The sequence below is a fragment of the Mastomys coucha genome, unplaced genomic scaffold (genome assembly GCF_008632895.1).
Source record: "Mastomys coucha isolate ucsf_1 unplaced genomic scaffold, UCSF_Mcou_1 pScaffold16, whole genome shotgun sequence".
In the NCBI taxonomy this organism is placed as follows: Eukaryota; Metazoa; Chordata; class Mammalia; order Rodentia; family Muridae; genus Mastomys; species Mastomys coucha.
In genome coordinates this window covers 49,905,716-49,920,269 of record NW_022196898.1, presented here as the reverse complement: position 1 = coordinate 49,920,269, position 14,554 = coordinate 49,905,716, and positions in this window count along the sequence as shown.

The following is a 14,554-nucleotide window of genomic DNA, read 5'->3' as shown; positions in this document are numbered from 1 at the left end:
AATATCTATGAAAGCGCAGGTAAAAAGAAAAGACTTCTTGTATCTTCTGGGTAACTGATTTTCAGTTCCCAATGCACTGCTGATTTTCATATACAATGTTCACAAATTAGCTTTTCTTATCTCTAAGGAATAAAACATTTTTGCAATGTGGGCTTTAGTTTTTATTTAAATGACTGATATCACATGGCCAGAGTTACCATTGCCCTTACTAAGGAGCTTATACACCCTGGACTAAGGGGCAGGGGCCAGGGTATTACAATGTAGAGTCAGCTAAGGATTCTGGGAGGATCCTTTATAACTCAGTACTTGCTCTACAGAATGAATAACTGGGGCCAGAGACCCTACATTACCCTCCCACCTCCACATTCTGTCCCTCTGATCCTTGACATGCTGACCCATCACCTCCTCTCTCTAGTCCAGGACATACTCAACTCATCCCACCCCAGTCCCATAGAGGACTCACTCTAAGATCTGTGAGGTTTGTCCTCTGCTCCAGGTGGCTGAAGTAAAGATTTAAGGGCTTCTACCCCACTTTAGGTCATTTAGTTTCTACATACAAGACACAAAACCTTTACATGTATAATAAGCCTCACAGCACCAGAGCTGGGCAGATGTCTGTCCTCTATGCTATTTTGTCTACTTCCCTGTCAATAACCCTGAGATGTTACTTGCCATCTTCCACCAGACCAACCCTCATGGCCAAGTGCTCACAATCTACCAACCCCATGGTTCCTTCTTCCTTCCTCTTGTGTCTGTCCCTTGTGGTCCTTGACTCAGACCCCAAGCCCAGGAACCAAGCTCCACCTTTCTCTCTTCCGCCCAGCAATGGGCTGTAGGCATCTTTAGTAACCAATCATGGATAACTGGGAGGCGAGGTTTATACAACAAAAGCTGGGATATGAGAGGATCTGCCCATCCGGGAGCAATCAGATCTTAGGGTACAGAATTTACCATTTAAATACAATGACAGTTAAGTAGCGTTTAATACAGCATCAGGGTCTCTACCTAATGTATCAGGTCCACCCTGCGCAAGCACAGGCACAAGCTTTGGTCTAGGGAGAACCTTGACTCTCTTATTTTTGTGGACATAGAAACAGTGAATGATGGTTGGGTTAATTAAGTAGTCTTATGCAGTCACACACATAACTCACAGATCCACCCCTCCACTGTGTGAAAGTTAGACTCTGTGCTCATAAATCTACACTCAGCAAGACTGATCAAACAATTCAGACTTGCAACACAGAGGAGCCTAGACTCGGCAGAGCTGAAGAATCCCTGCTCTTGTTCTAGAGCCCGTTGACACTATTTTTTCTCACTGTAGGTTTCATTCAGGATGTCGGTGGTTCTTCTGGCTGGTTACCTGTTTAGAAAATTTGTATTTGTAAAGGTTTCCTTTAGTTGTTTAAAATGATACTCTCATGAACAAAGAGTATCTACACTAGTGTGAAAGGATTTCATTAAGTATTGACTACATGGGTTTGAAATTTGCTTTACTTAAAAACAAAATATCTTCAGAACATTGACTCAAACAATAGTCATATCTTTAATTAAAGACATAACCTCTTTTTTCCTCTTTGAGACAGGATCTCACTATTTAAACCAGGCTGGCCTTGAACTCACAGAGATCTACCTGCCTCCGCCTCCCAACTGTGTGGATTAAAGCTGGGTGGTACATGCCACCACATTTGGCTTAAAGAGTCAACATGCAGGTTTGTGATGGTGGGGCACACAACTAACTCATTTGTTTTTATGTTTTGTTCTAGCATAGTATATAATGGATCTCGAATATGCTCCCTTCATTATTCTCTCTCCCTCCTTTACTTCCTATTGATCCCCTCATTCCAACAAGTCCGCCTCCTACTTTATGGCTGTGTGTGTGTGTGTGTGTGTGTGTGTGTGTGTGTGTGTGTGTGTGTGAGGGTTGAGGAGTGTGAGGGGTTATTTACTTGAGCAAGGGAAAGCTACCCATGACTACACCAGTGAGCAATATAACACATCTCCCTAATGGCTATATCTCCTTGGAGCAGGCAAGGCCTCATGAGGGCTTTCCCTATCCTGATGAAATGTTGGTAGACCCTGAATTGAGCAAATCTTGTTCAGTTAGTTGGGCACCACTGCTCTGAGTTCATGGGTGCAATAACTATGTCATGGCCAAAGGACAGCATGTCACCACCACATTCCTTCCTGTCTTTCTGTCCCTTGTTCCTTGAGTACTTTGACAAGCCAAAAGATCTCAGACCTCCAAGCCATTGGACTTTTGAATATTTCTACAGTGTTAGGCATGAGCTCTCTCCTGCTGAGCAGGTCTCATATTTAGTCAGAGAGTGGTTGGTATCCCCCCAACCAACAGTGCCACCATTGCAGCAGGGGCCACATCCTGCCTATGGACACATGGTAGCCATGGTAGCCCAGGTGACTCTTCTTCCCAGGACTTTTAGTTTTTGAGTGATGCCCAGAAAGTCTGTGTGAGGACTAGTAATCTGGGGAGTACCCCATGCTGTCATCTTAGGGACACTCCCAAGAGCTGTCTTTCATGTTTTGGCCAGTTGTTTACTACTTCTGTTTGTTATTTATGGAAAGTGACCAAATGCTTCTAGATATCAGCAACACAAATATTAATAAGAAGTGGTCCAGGGCTGGGGAGATAGCTCAGCAGATAAAACATTGGCTGCTCCAGCTAATGAATCATACTCTTACCCTCACGGAATGTCTGTGCCGCCCTCTAAGCAGAACCATTGTTCATTGAAACAGTTGGCAAATGAATTTATGGATAGACCATGTTAATACCTACACCATTTCTTAAACGAATGTAACCTGTTCTCTGTGGGCTGAGAATAAAGTCACTCACTCAAGTCAAATAGCTTTGACCATAGCAGGAAGTCTGTATCCAAAAATCGTGCCTACAATTAATTCCTTGGTGCAGCAGAACTGTCAACTGTCAGCTTAGCTACGATGGAGGTAAAATACTTTGGTGATGTGAGGGTCATTGAAGTACAGCCTTATTACAATGAAATCCAATGTCTAAAAATTATTCTTATTTTGGGCTTGTACCACAGTAAGAGCCAAGATTTTAAACTCTACTAAAAACAAAACAAACAAACAAAAAGACTTCATATATTTATGTTCATTTAAGAAAATACTAGTAGTGATGTATTATTTTGAAATATACAGTTAATATGTTTGGAGTTATTTAAAATTTATATTGAGAAAAATGTATTTTCGCTATTGCTATAGACAAGCATCTACATATGACTGTTAAATTGATTGTTGTTTATATCAAAAAACTTTTATAATTCTTATTTTTATTGTTATAATATTTTATAAATTTTAAGGCATATGACAAAAAAGATAATGTAGGTATTGAAGGGGATTTCTGGGAGGAGTTGGGGTACAAAAGGGAAACAAGAATGTGATTTAATTCTATTAACTTAAAATATGTTTTGAAATATTAACAAATTCAGATAAATTGAAATTATGTAACTTTTCATAATGCAATAAAAGAAAAAAAAAACCACTTGCTGCTCAAACGTGATGGCCTGAGTTCAGATCCCAGAACCACATCTATAAATATAAATATAAATCAAGGCTTTATGACACACATCTATAACCCTTCTTCTTGGGATTGAAGACAGTAAGTTTTTTTGGTGGGGGGTAGCTCTCTGGTTAGTCAATTTAAAACTCTGGGTGAGCTCCTGGTTCTAGAATTGACTGTAATAATAATAATGATGCTAATAATAATAATAATTAGAAGAAGAAAAAGGAGGAAGAGGAGGAAGAGAAGAGGAAAAGGAGGAAGAGGAGGAGGAGGAGGAGGAGGAGAAGGAGAAGAAGAAGAAGAAGAAGAAGAAGAAGAAGAAGAAGAAGAAGAAGAAGAAGAAGAAGAAGAAGAAGAAGAAGAAGAAGAAGAAGAAGAACAAGCAATTTAGGAAGATATCTCATTGTCAGACTCTGGTTTCCACATGAACCCAACACCTCTACAAATCACACACATGCGCACACACACATACACACATACCACATGCACATGCACACACACAGTAAGACAGCTGGGTGGGACTTGGGTACAATCTAAACCTACCTTCTTGCTTCCCTGGGTGTTCTGTTAGCTTAAACAGGTCCTTTCTACATGTGTCAGTGAAATGTATGAAACATCCCTAATGACAGTCACCAACTTGGCATCAGCTATGTGGCATGGGCCATTGAGTTGTTTATAGACATATTGCTTTTCCTAATTCCATGGAATATGTTGGCTTGTAGCTACACACATAATGACTTGATCATGGGACTTGCTTCAGCCAATACTTCATTAAAAAAAATGCAACCGACTGTGAGGGAAAAAAGTTTAGTGGAAACATTGGTGATGACTTACCTGGTGGTTTAGTTGTCATTTTCAGAGTGCACTCTGCGTTGGCCACAGCACTCCAAGCTTACACACAGCTCCTTTATTCTCACTGCTGACCTTTGAGTTTTAACAGAGTCCAAGGTTACGTGGACGAGTTTCACAGGGGCTGAGGCAGTAGGCTAGTCAGGTGAATAACGAGGCTTGAACCCAGCCAGCCTGACTCTAGTGCATCAATTGTAGCAATTTTAGAACTGCTTGCATCACCTGCCTTAGCTTTAACAGAAAAAGTAATAGCCAAATAAATACCAAGAACCCTTCAGTTTTTCTGTATTTGCAGTCTTATTGATTCTGTATACAGTGGTATCTTACTTAATGTGGCTTAGCTCCACCATCTCTAACAGGTGCAGGTTCTCTACCGACGGCCCGCTTGCTGGTCACAGGCCAGCCACTGCTTTCCTTACAACCTCCTCACTGCAACCTCCTCACACTACCATCTGGCTCTGAAATGATTAAGATCCAATGATTTAAAAAGGGTTAGAGAGAGGGCTGTGACTCCCAGGATTCGATTTCTCCTCAACGAGACAGTTGTTCTGGTTTGTTTACTTTTATGTGGCCTTACTGATCGTATGTTAAATGTGGCGCGCACCCGTCAGCCAGCTTCATGATTAGCAGGGAAATGTTTTTATTTGTGAGCATGTGCTGCCTTCCATCCCCAAATTACACAGCGGATGAAAAACAAGGTCACACAAGATTTCAGTCTTGATCTAATAGCCAGCCGGCATATAGGCTAGTCATTAGATCAGCATAGTCATTCCTTGGAGTTTATATTATAAAGCAATTCCACCCTTGCGTACCTAGCAAATTTAATCCTCCCTGGACCCCAGGAAGCAAACCGAGCAGGTACCACTCACTATGCCCCTTTCATAAGCCAAGATGTGTAGAGAAAGTGACTTGTCCAAGGTCACAGTGCAGTGGAGCAGAGCAACAGCTGGACCCCTGGGGACTAATCTTCGGTGTCATGTCCTCTTTGCCCCCACCTACTTCCTCCCCATATTCAGGGAAAGGCATTACCTCATCCCTGCTCAGATTTCCCACTCTAAGGAGGGTCAGCTCCTACTACAGCTAAGAAACACTGAGCACACAAGGCCTTTAGACCTTTAGAATGTGACAAGCACTGCTTTGTGCCTTGTATTGTTCCGTTTAGATTTGGCTTCCTGGTTAACAAGAAACGTTTGGACCCAAGTGGTGCCATGAACCTGACTCTTACCTAAGTCTGGGCTTCTTGTGTGTTGAATGAAGAAGCCATGAAGGGTGCTTTAGGAGTTTCTCACATTAGAGACAGTCTGAAAGGTCCTGAGTGCTTAGTCCTTCCTGTGTAAAGGCTTGGCAGTGTAGGTGTGTTCCCCTAGGGGCTGGAGTGCTCAGTCGCACCCCCAACCCACATCTCTGTCTCTGTCTGTCGCCGCCCCTCTCCCCACATGTGTATCTTATTTTATTACACAATGAAATCATGAAGTATTCAGCGTTGTAGCCTTTTTAATTGACATAGTTGGATACCTTCGAAGTCTTTAAACTTATTTCCCAAAATTTGACTTTTAGAGGCAAAGCATAAAGCTCAGTTGGTAGGGCGGTTGCCTAGAACTCAAGAAGCCCGGAGTCGGAACCCCAGAGCTGCATAAATCAGACGCAGTGGCATATGCCTGTAATCCCAGCTGCTCAGGTACAGCCGGGAGGATTAGAATTGAAAGGTTATCCTTGGTTATGGAGTGAGTTCAAGGTCAACCTAGGATACATGAAGCCCTGTCTCAAAAACAACAACAACAAAATGAAAAGGCTTGTGATTTAAAGCCTGTAAAAAAAAAAAAACCATCATTTTGATAAACTGATAATTTTACTCAATCAACTAAATTATATTAACCATTTAAGTAATTTCTCTTTTTGGTTACACATCTTTGTGAACAAAATTGTGTTCACCTGGACAGAGGAGATGGCTCAATGAATAAACTGCTGGCCAAGGAAGTGTGATTCCTTGGAGAATCTGGATCCCCAGAACCCACCTTAAGGCAAGGTGGGTGGGTCATCTGGCTGTAATTCTAGCATTCAGAAGGGAGAGACAGGCTTCCCAGAGGAAGCTGACTAGCCAGTTTAACCATATTTGGGAGCTCTGGGTTCCAGCATGAGTCATTCTTTTAAGGAATAAGTTATTTTAGTTATTAAGGTTATAAATCCATTGCCTGAAATATGCATAGTAGATTCTTTACCCCCATTTTTCCCATCTAAAAATGATATTATACTGATATTTTTATGTTAAGCCTCATTTTCTTTAAAGGATCCCCTGTTCTCCTTTCACCCTCTCTAATGCATAACATTTTAGAAAATTCTTCCCCACCCAGAACACTAACCAATTCTAATCTTAATAGTTTCAAGTTTGAGCGCATTTAAACTTTTCTCTGTTATATATCTGGTTTTATTTTGAAGCATTAAGTATGCGAGAGAACACATTTTTTTCTTTGTTTATAAGCAGCTACATCCTTGGCTGACCTAGCTGGACTGGATCTTGACAGTAAGTCAGACAAAGATTTTTAAAAAGAAGTTCAATACAGTTTGGGGCTGGAAGAATTGATCCTTTTTTTTTTCATAATATTTTAATAGATCAGTTGGGAATTTCACATTCTGAACCCCAAGCACAGCCCCTTCCCAGTTCTCCTTGGTATGCTCCTCACATCGTATGTCCTCCTCCCTCCTCAACAATAATAGTAATAATAATAGCAATAATAATGATGATGATGATGATGATGTCTAATTTGTGTTACCCATATACTCACTGGAGCATGGTCAAACTCTAAAGAAACCTGGGTCCCTCCCTACCTAAAGCCCCATCAGAAGCCATCAACTATGGGATTGTGGAAAGCCACACTTCAGCATGCTTAGCGCAGTTTTTAAGAGTTCCCTTTGATGGCTTTCTATCTAGACTGTTACCTCTCTTGAGGGACAGGGAGGTGTTGTCACAGAAGCCTTCTGTGTCCCTCTTTCTCAACTGTGAGTCCGCAGTCATCGATACCACTGCAAAAGTAGCTTCCTTGCCCTTTACAATCAGTGGGAGGATGGACCGTGGACTTGCACATGGTTTATGGAGGCAGACAAGATCACAGACTTCCACATGGTCTCCCGCGTCAGCATGTGCCAAGGAGCTCAGCATGGTCTCTGTTAGCAGCACAACAACACAGCTTCAGGCTGCAGCACAGACCATGGACATCCGCATGGCCTTTCGTGGTAACCCAGGATGGCGTAGAACCATGACCCAGACTTGGCCCTCAGTGGCGGCACAGACCCAGCCACCGCCATGGATTCGGGATCATGCTAGACACTGGATGGTTTTTTAAATTGTTCTAAATAAACGCTGCTCATGAGACTGAGGAGGTGTCAGTCTATTCCGGGTTTGCCAGTTTGCTGAGAGCATTTACCATGGGATGGAGATGAAACTGTCGCTACCATTTTGCTAGCTTCCCTGAGCTGTGGACATTCATCTCCTTTATTCAGTGGTTGCATGAGTGTACTGATTGCTTTCTCTCATGGTTTGACCAATGTTGCATTTGTGTGTGTGTGTGTGTGCCATAAGGCCCAGCTGATCCTGATGTGTTACACCTTTCCTATGTTTACAGATTCAGATCAGTGAGATTCAAATGATGAGGAATTCTACTTTTCACTCACTAAGAAAATTGGTCTGTACTTTTCTCAAGCTGTGACCCCCCCCAAGTCTGGGCATTAGGAATTTGTTACTTTCTAGAAAGATGGCATCTGCCCTGTTCGGCGGGGGATTAAGATGGGTGCTCTGTTTCTTCCTCAAGTACGGATAAAACTCCCCACTAAGCCCATCCTCCTCCCAAGAGTTCCTTAAAGATATTCAGGGCGTTTATTGTGTCTTGTCAGTTGTGACTAGTCCTGTTTCTCAAGGGACCCAGGCACTTCATTTACCTCGTCAAAGGCGACAGATGGAGCTGTTTACCGTGACCCATCATTATCTCTCACGCTGGGAACTTTCATTTTTGGTTTTTTTTTTTGTTTTTTTGTTTTTGTATGGTCACTTACGGTTTCCATGTCTTCCTTAGTCAAAGGCAGTGTCAATTTTATTGATTTTCCTTTTAAGATAATTTTTGGGTGGGTTGATTTTCTCTGTCCTTTGTCTGTTTTCCACGACACCAATTTCCGGGTTTGTCTTCATCATTTCCGTCCTTCTGCTGATGTCAGGCTGTGTGTTCTCTCTCTAGCTGCTACTGTGGTTTAGTTTGGTTTGGTTTGGTTTGGTTTGGTTTGGTTTGGTTTGGTTGGCTGGTTGGTTTTACTTATATTTTCAGAGTTAAGATTTCTCTATGTAGCCCAAGATGACCTCATACTTACTGTCTTCTTACCTCAGTCTCTCAAGTGCTAGTATTAGAAACATGACATCTCACCCTGATTTTTCCTACAGTTTTTCTTAAGGTGTGTGTGTGTGTGTGTGTGTGTGTGTATCTGAGTGTATGAATGTGTAATTCCTGCATGAAGGAGCCCGTGGAGGTCAGAAGAGGGTGCTGGACCTCCTGGAACTTGGGTAATAGACCATTGCTGCATGCTACCAGGCAGATGCTGGGAACCAAATCCAGGTCTTCTGCAAGTGCAGTAAGTTCTCTTAATCACTGAGCATCTCTCCAGCCCTTCTCTTCAACTCTTAGAAGAACTCTAGGAGCCTAAAGTAAGTGTACAAAATATAAATGGAGCCTGAATTATTGGGTTTCATAATCTTTCCAACTTGCAGGGTCTCCATTGTGCTTAGTAGGTTTTAAGTTGATGGCCTTTACTCAAAATACAGAGGACAAAATGCAGACGGACCTGTTAATTTTCATGGAAAGTATTTGCCTTCCTGGGCAAAGGAGAAAGCTCTAATAAACTGTAGAGGTGCAGGGGCCCAGCTACAGGAGAGGTTTTCCCAATATCACTGACCTGGTGTGTTTGGATGGTGGCAATGCAGTGACTGGTAGAGTCTTGGTCCCTCCAGACAAGTTACACCTCAGACAGAGACTCGTGGCAGCCAAGTCAGATAGATGAGCAGCTGATTGGATGCAAAGTGTTAATTAATAGATTGGTGTTCATCTCCAGAAGGGATCTTTCACTCCACCAGCTTCTGGCCTCCGTCTCACCTTATTAAGCATTTTTATTAATGTCTTTGATGAAGACATTGATGGCCTGCTGATAAAATTTGTGGATGACAGGAAGCTGGAAGAGCAGGCTCATATACTAGACAGCAGAGCCACAGTGCAGTAAAAGATCTTATAGGCTGAAATGGTGGATCCAGTCCAACAAGATTACACGTGGTTAAAATAAACAAGCAAATTCGACGGGATGCATGGCAGATGCGACAGATGCTGCTTGATCAGAGCCTCGGTGAATGATAGAAACGGTTTGGTGGTCTCTAAGTTCAAAATGAATCGCTAGTACCCTGTGAGCTTCAGGTGTAATGAAGAGACAGAGAAGAGTGTGAGGGAGCCTCCCAGCTTGGCAATGCAAGTCTGTAATCCCAACAAAGGGAGAGGCAGACATAGATCTCTGTTTGTTCAAAGCCAGCCTGATCTACCATAGTGAGCTCCATGCCAGCCCGGGCTTCATAGTGAGACCTTTCTCAAAGTAAATAAGTAAATAAATACATGAGGAAGGTCATGCTCACATGGATGACTGTGATCCCTGTCCTATGTGTGGCAAGCTTAGCTCCTGCCTAAGTGGGAGCTGGGCAGTGCCAGGGATAAAAGGGGAAGTTACGAAGGACTTTAAACCCAGGTTTTCCAGTAAGTAGAGCATTCTAACAATGGATTAGAATGTCCCCAGAGACGGAGGCCCCAGCATTAGGAGATCTGCAAGCACAGCTATCCTGAAATCTTTCCAGGCCCAGACGCTAGGCTTTGAGGTTCTATGTCAAATCACAGACACTTTCAGACACAGGTGGATGCCCAGGGGTGTCTAGTGTCTTCCTGCTCAACAATGATCTTGATAACTTTTTTTCTTCTGGGAATTTTTGCTTTTATATTTCTGGTTTTTTGGTCTTTAATTTATCTTCAGACTTCTTGTTTGGTTTCAAGACAAGAATCTCACTATATATCTCTCTTGTCTTACAAATCACTATGTAGGCCAGACTGGCCTTGAACTCACAAAGATCTGCCTGCTTCTACCTCCTGAGTCCTAGGATTAAAAGTGTGTGCTACTATGCTCAGCTAAGACTTTATGTTTGTTTGCTTGTTTGGAGACAGGGTAATAGTCCTAGCTGATCTGCAACTCTATGTAGACCGGATGGGACTTCACAGAGATCCACCTACCTCTGTCTCCCCAATTCCTGGATTACATGCCTGGCTTTGATTTTTCACCTTTATTCTCAGGGATGACTGAAGTATGCGCTGTGCTTTGCTCATGTAACAAAAGCTCTAAGCGGCTGCTATAGATCAGCCCTCAGGCATGGAAGGATTAAAGGAACCAATACCTGAATGAACAAGAAATCCTCCACCTCCCTGTGGTCTGTCATCTCACTTCCTGTCACCTTACTGGATACCTCTTGTCAGGATTCATTTGCATGTGACAGCCTTCCAATCCAACTTCCCTGTCAGAGGTGGGGTTAAGTCATTTCCACTGATAGCACTAACTGCAAAAGGAGCAATTATAATTGTAAGTTGAAAATGAATAAATAGGTCCAGCACTAGGAGCTGAATATAGAATATTTACATATTGCATCAGTAAATACATGGACATTATTTCATCCATTTTGATTGGTTAGGATCTCCTTTCTGTTCCAAAACCTTCTAGGGTTTCTTTTTTCTTTCTTTTTCTTTTTTAAATCTTTGTTCTGTGAATAATTAAGATTTGTAGACTGGGGCTGGAGAGATGGCTCCACAGTTAAGAGCACTAACTGCTCTTCCAGAGGTCCTGAGTTCAATTCCCAGCAAGCGCATGGTGGCTCACAGCCATCTGTAACGGGGGGATCCGATGCACTCTTCTGGTATGTGTCTGAAGACAAGTACAATGTACTCATATAAATAAAAATAAATAAATCTTTTAAAAAAAGTTTTGTAGATTGATGGCTTCAAATAAAAAATATCTTCAAATTATAGCCTTTTTTTTTCCTAGTAAGGAAAGAAACAATGAACACCAGCAAGATAGACATTTCCAGTCCCATAAGCCACCTGAACAGATTCCTCCCCCTTCCCCCCTCGTCCTGTGGTAGAGAAAGCCTGCTCTGCCCACCATATTGAGACAGCACCAGACATTGTAAGTAAATATTCTTGGGACAGCACATGACAGTCTGAGGCTGCTGGCATGTTTTGCAAGGAACCTCACACTATCTTAATCATGCCTGCCAGAGAAGAAATTCTGTTTTCTCTGTTTTTCCCCCCAAGACTCATTTTCCTTCATATCATTTAAACATATTAAATCACTGCTGGTATGCAGAGTGGGCATCATGTTAGCATAAGATCTAATCAGAGCGCGTCTGCAGGTCTCCCAAGGCTTTATCCTTTTTGTCTCCTTCCTCTGTTTTCTTGTTAGACTGAAGAGCCTTTTTTTGACATTCTCATTTGTTCTGCTGTGTAATAGCAGAAGATCTTTCAGAGCTGTCGACATCTGCTCCACTCTGGAGAGCTGCAGAACCAAGCCAGCAGAGCAATCATAATTATGCCCAAACGGACCGAAAGGCTACAGGAGCTGGGAGGGAGAGCCAGAGAAAAGGCATCACGTGCATGTGTGCCCGCCCTCTGCACACACGTACTCACACTAAGGTCATGCACTTAGGGATCTTTGGGTACACATCCCATTTCCGAGAGCAATAGGCCAACCACTAATAAGGCTCAGAATTTTCAGGTTCCCCACTCCCAGGCAGGCCATACTCAGTTTGGGTGTTGCAAATGAAACCATGCATGCAGTGATGCATTTCAGTGGATTTGCGAGGAGAGAACTTTCAAGTCTCTTATCCCTGGGCACAGGTGGGAAGGAAGCCTGCAGATGCATCTTCCCCAGATATACTTTCTGCGGAGAGGTCACGCTTGTTGGAAGGATGATACAGATCTCCTTTGATTGTCAAGATATTTCTTATGAATTAACTTGTCTGATGACTTTCTACCAATATTAAAAAGAACAGCTGGTCCTGGCAATGGTGGTGCAAGCCTTTAATCCCAGCACTTGGGAGGCAGAGGCAGGCGAATTTCCGAGTTGGAGGCCAGCCTGGTCTACAGAGTGAGTTCCAGGACAGCCAAGGCTATAACAGAGAAACCCTGTCTCAACCCCCCCAGACCCCCCAAAAAGAACAGCTGGCCTCTATCGAATGCTGAGTGATTGCCAGACATCCAGCAAATATTAAGCACATTATCATTTGTCCTTCACGAACTCTACAAGATGACGCCAGAGTTATGCTTCGATGGCTGAGCGGGTACACTGCTCTTGCAGAGGACTCCAAGTTCAGTTCCCAATACCAATGGCACACAACTGCCTGGAACAGGGGATCCTCTGGCCTCCGAGGGCACCTACACTCGTGCGCTCACATAGGTATATGATGAACTCTAACAGGCCCAGGCATGGCAAACATGGCGCTGATAGGTTCTGCCCCTTACTCTTCTCTCTTGTCAAAAACCATTAGATTACACTCCTAAAGCAAAGCCTGAAAGTCTATTCCCTTATTTGGCTACTGACTTATTCCTGAGACCGACCACCGAGGTCCAAATATCAAAACAACAAGGTTTAGCAATCAAAATGTATCACCTGACTACAACGTCCAATCAGAATTCACCAACCCCCCCCAACACCGATACCTTGTTTTCTTTAAAAACCCACTCCTGCAGAAAACACCTGCTGCTGCTTCTTACTCCCTGCCTTTGCCTGATACAGAGACACTCCCCAAACCCTTGTCCTTCTGGGGTAGTAAATCTCCTTTGGACTGAGAATTTGGTATATTGGTGTGTCCTGTACTGGCTCTAAGGGACTGCCCCAACCCCTTATAGCCTATATAATCAAAAAAAATAATAACAAATGCATTTTTAAAAACCCAAATCTACAAGATAGAAGTGTCTATTAGCTCCCTTTGCAGATGAAATACTTAAGACCAGGTTCTTTTCCCAGAGAGAGATAGATCAGTCCTTTAAGGCTCACAATAAAGAAGACAACCAAGGACTGGCCCCATCATTTCTTTTGTAAGTCTTCGGCAAGCAGAGAGTTATGTCAGTGACATGTGACTCTATCCCATGAGACAACCTTTCAATGAAGAGAAAAGAAAAAGGAGAGAGCCCCACAAATAGAGATTTTTTTTTTTCATTGGGTTAGCGGACAATTTTGTAGAACCCAATCAGGGTCCAGGGTGAATTGTGATCCTGCCTGAGTCTTGCGAGGCCTGACCCTCAGCAAGGTTACAAGGTAAAACTCTGCTTGGAGAACACACCCATCTTCCCTCTGCCTTCCCTCCCAACCCCCCCTCCACCCACTCTCCCCACTCCCCAACCTGATAACTGCTCAGAGCCTGAATGACAACTGCTCTCTCCTCTGCCCTTACCACCCTCACCTCCACAGGACTGGCTTTAGAAAACCAGGTGACTTGCTGCTTTTAAAGGAGCCAGCTGTATTCAAGTGAAGTATTCACTTGAACTAGGGGATACCTTACAAGGTCAAAGGGACTGACATTTCCCATGGTGGCATCTCAGGGGTCCTTAAGCCAGTGACCCCACTGGGATTTAAAAGAAAAGTTTCAGCTGGGCCTAGTGGTGCACAACTTTAATCCCAAGACTGGAAACGTAGAGGGATTGCTGTGGGTTCAAAGCTGCCCTGCTCCACATAGCAAGTTACAGGCCTGCCAGAACTACATAGTGAGACTGTCTAAAAACAAACAAACAAAAAAAATAAAAGGAAAGAAAGATTTCTGTCAGTCAGCTTTATATCAGTGTGGATAAAATGTCTGAGATGTCTGGGATAAAGTACTGTGAAAGAAAAAGCACTTGTCTGGGATTCTTGGTCCAGAAGTTGCAGCTCATGATGGTTTAGCCTGTTGCTGTGGGCCTCTGGCACTTGGATTTTCATGGTGGGGACATGTAGCAGTGAGTGACCCTGTTCACCTTATAGCAAGTAAAGAAGCTAGGACAGAGGCAAGAGAGGCTGGGGTCCCAATATACCCTTCAAAGGGCCACCCTCGATGACCTTACTTCCTTTGCATAGACCCCA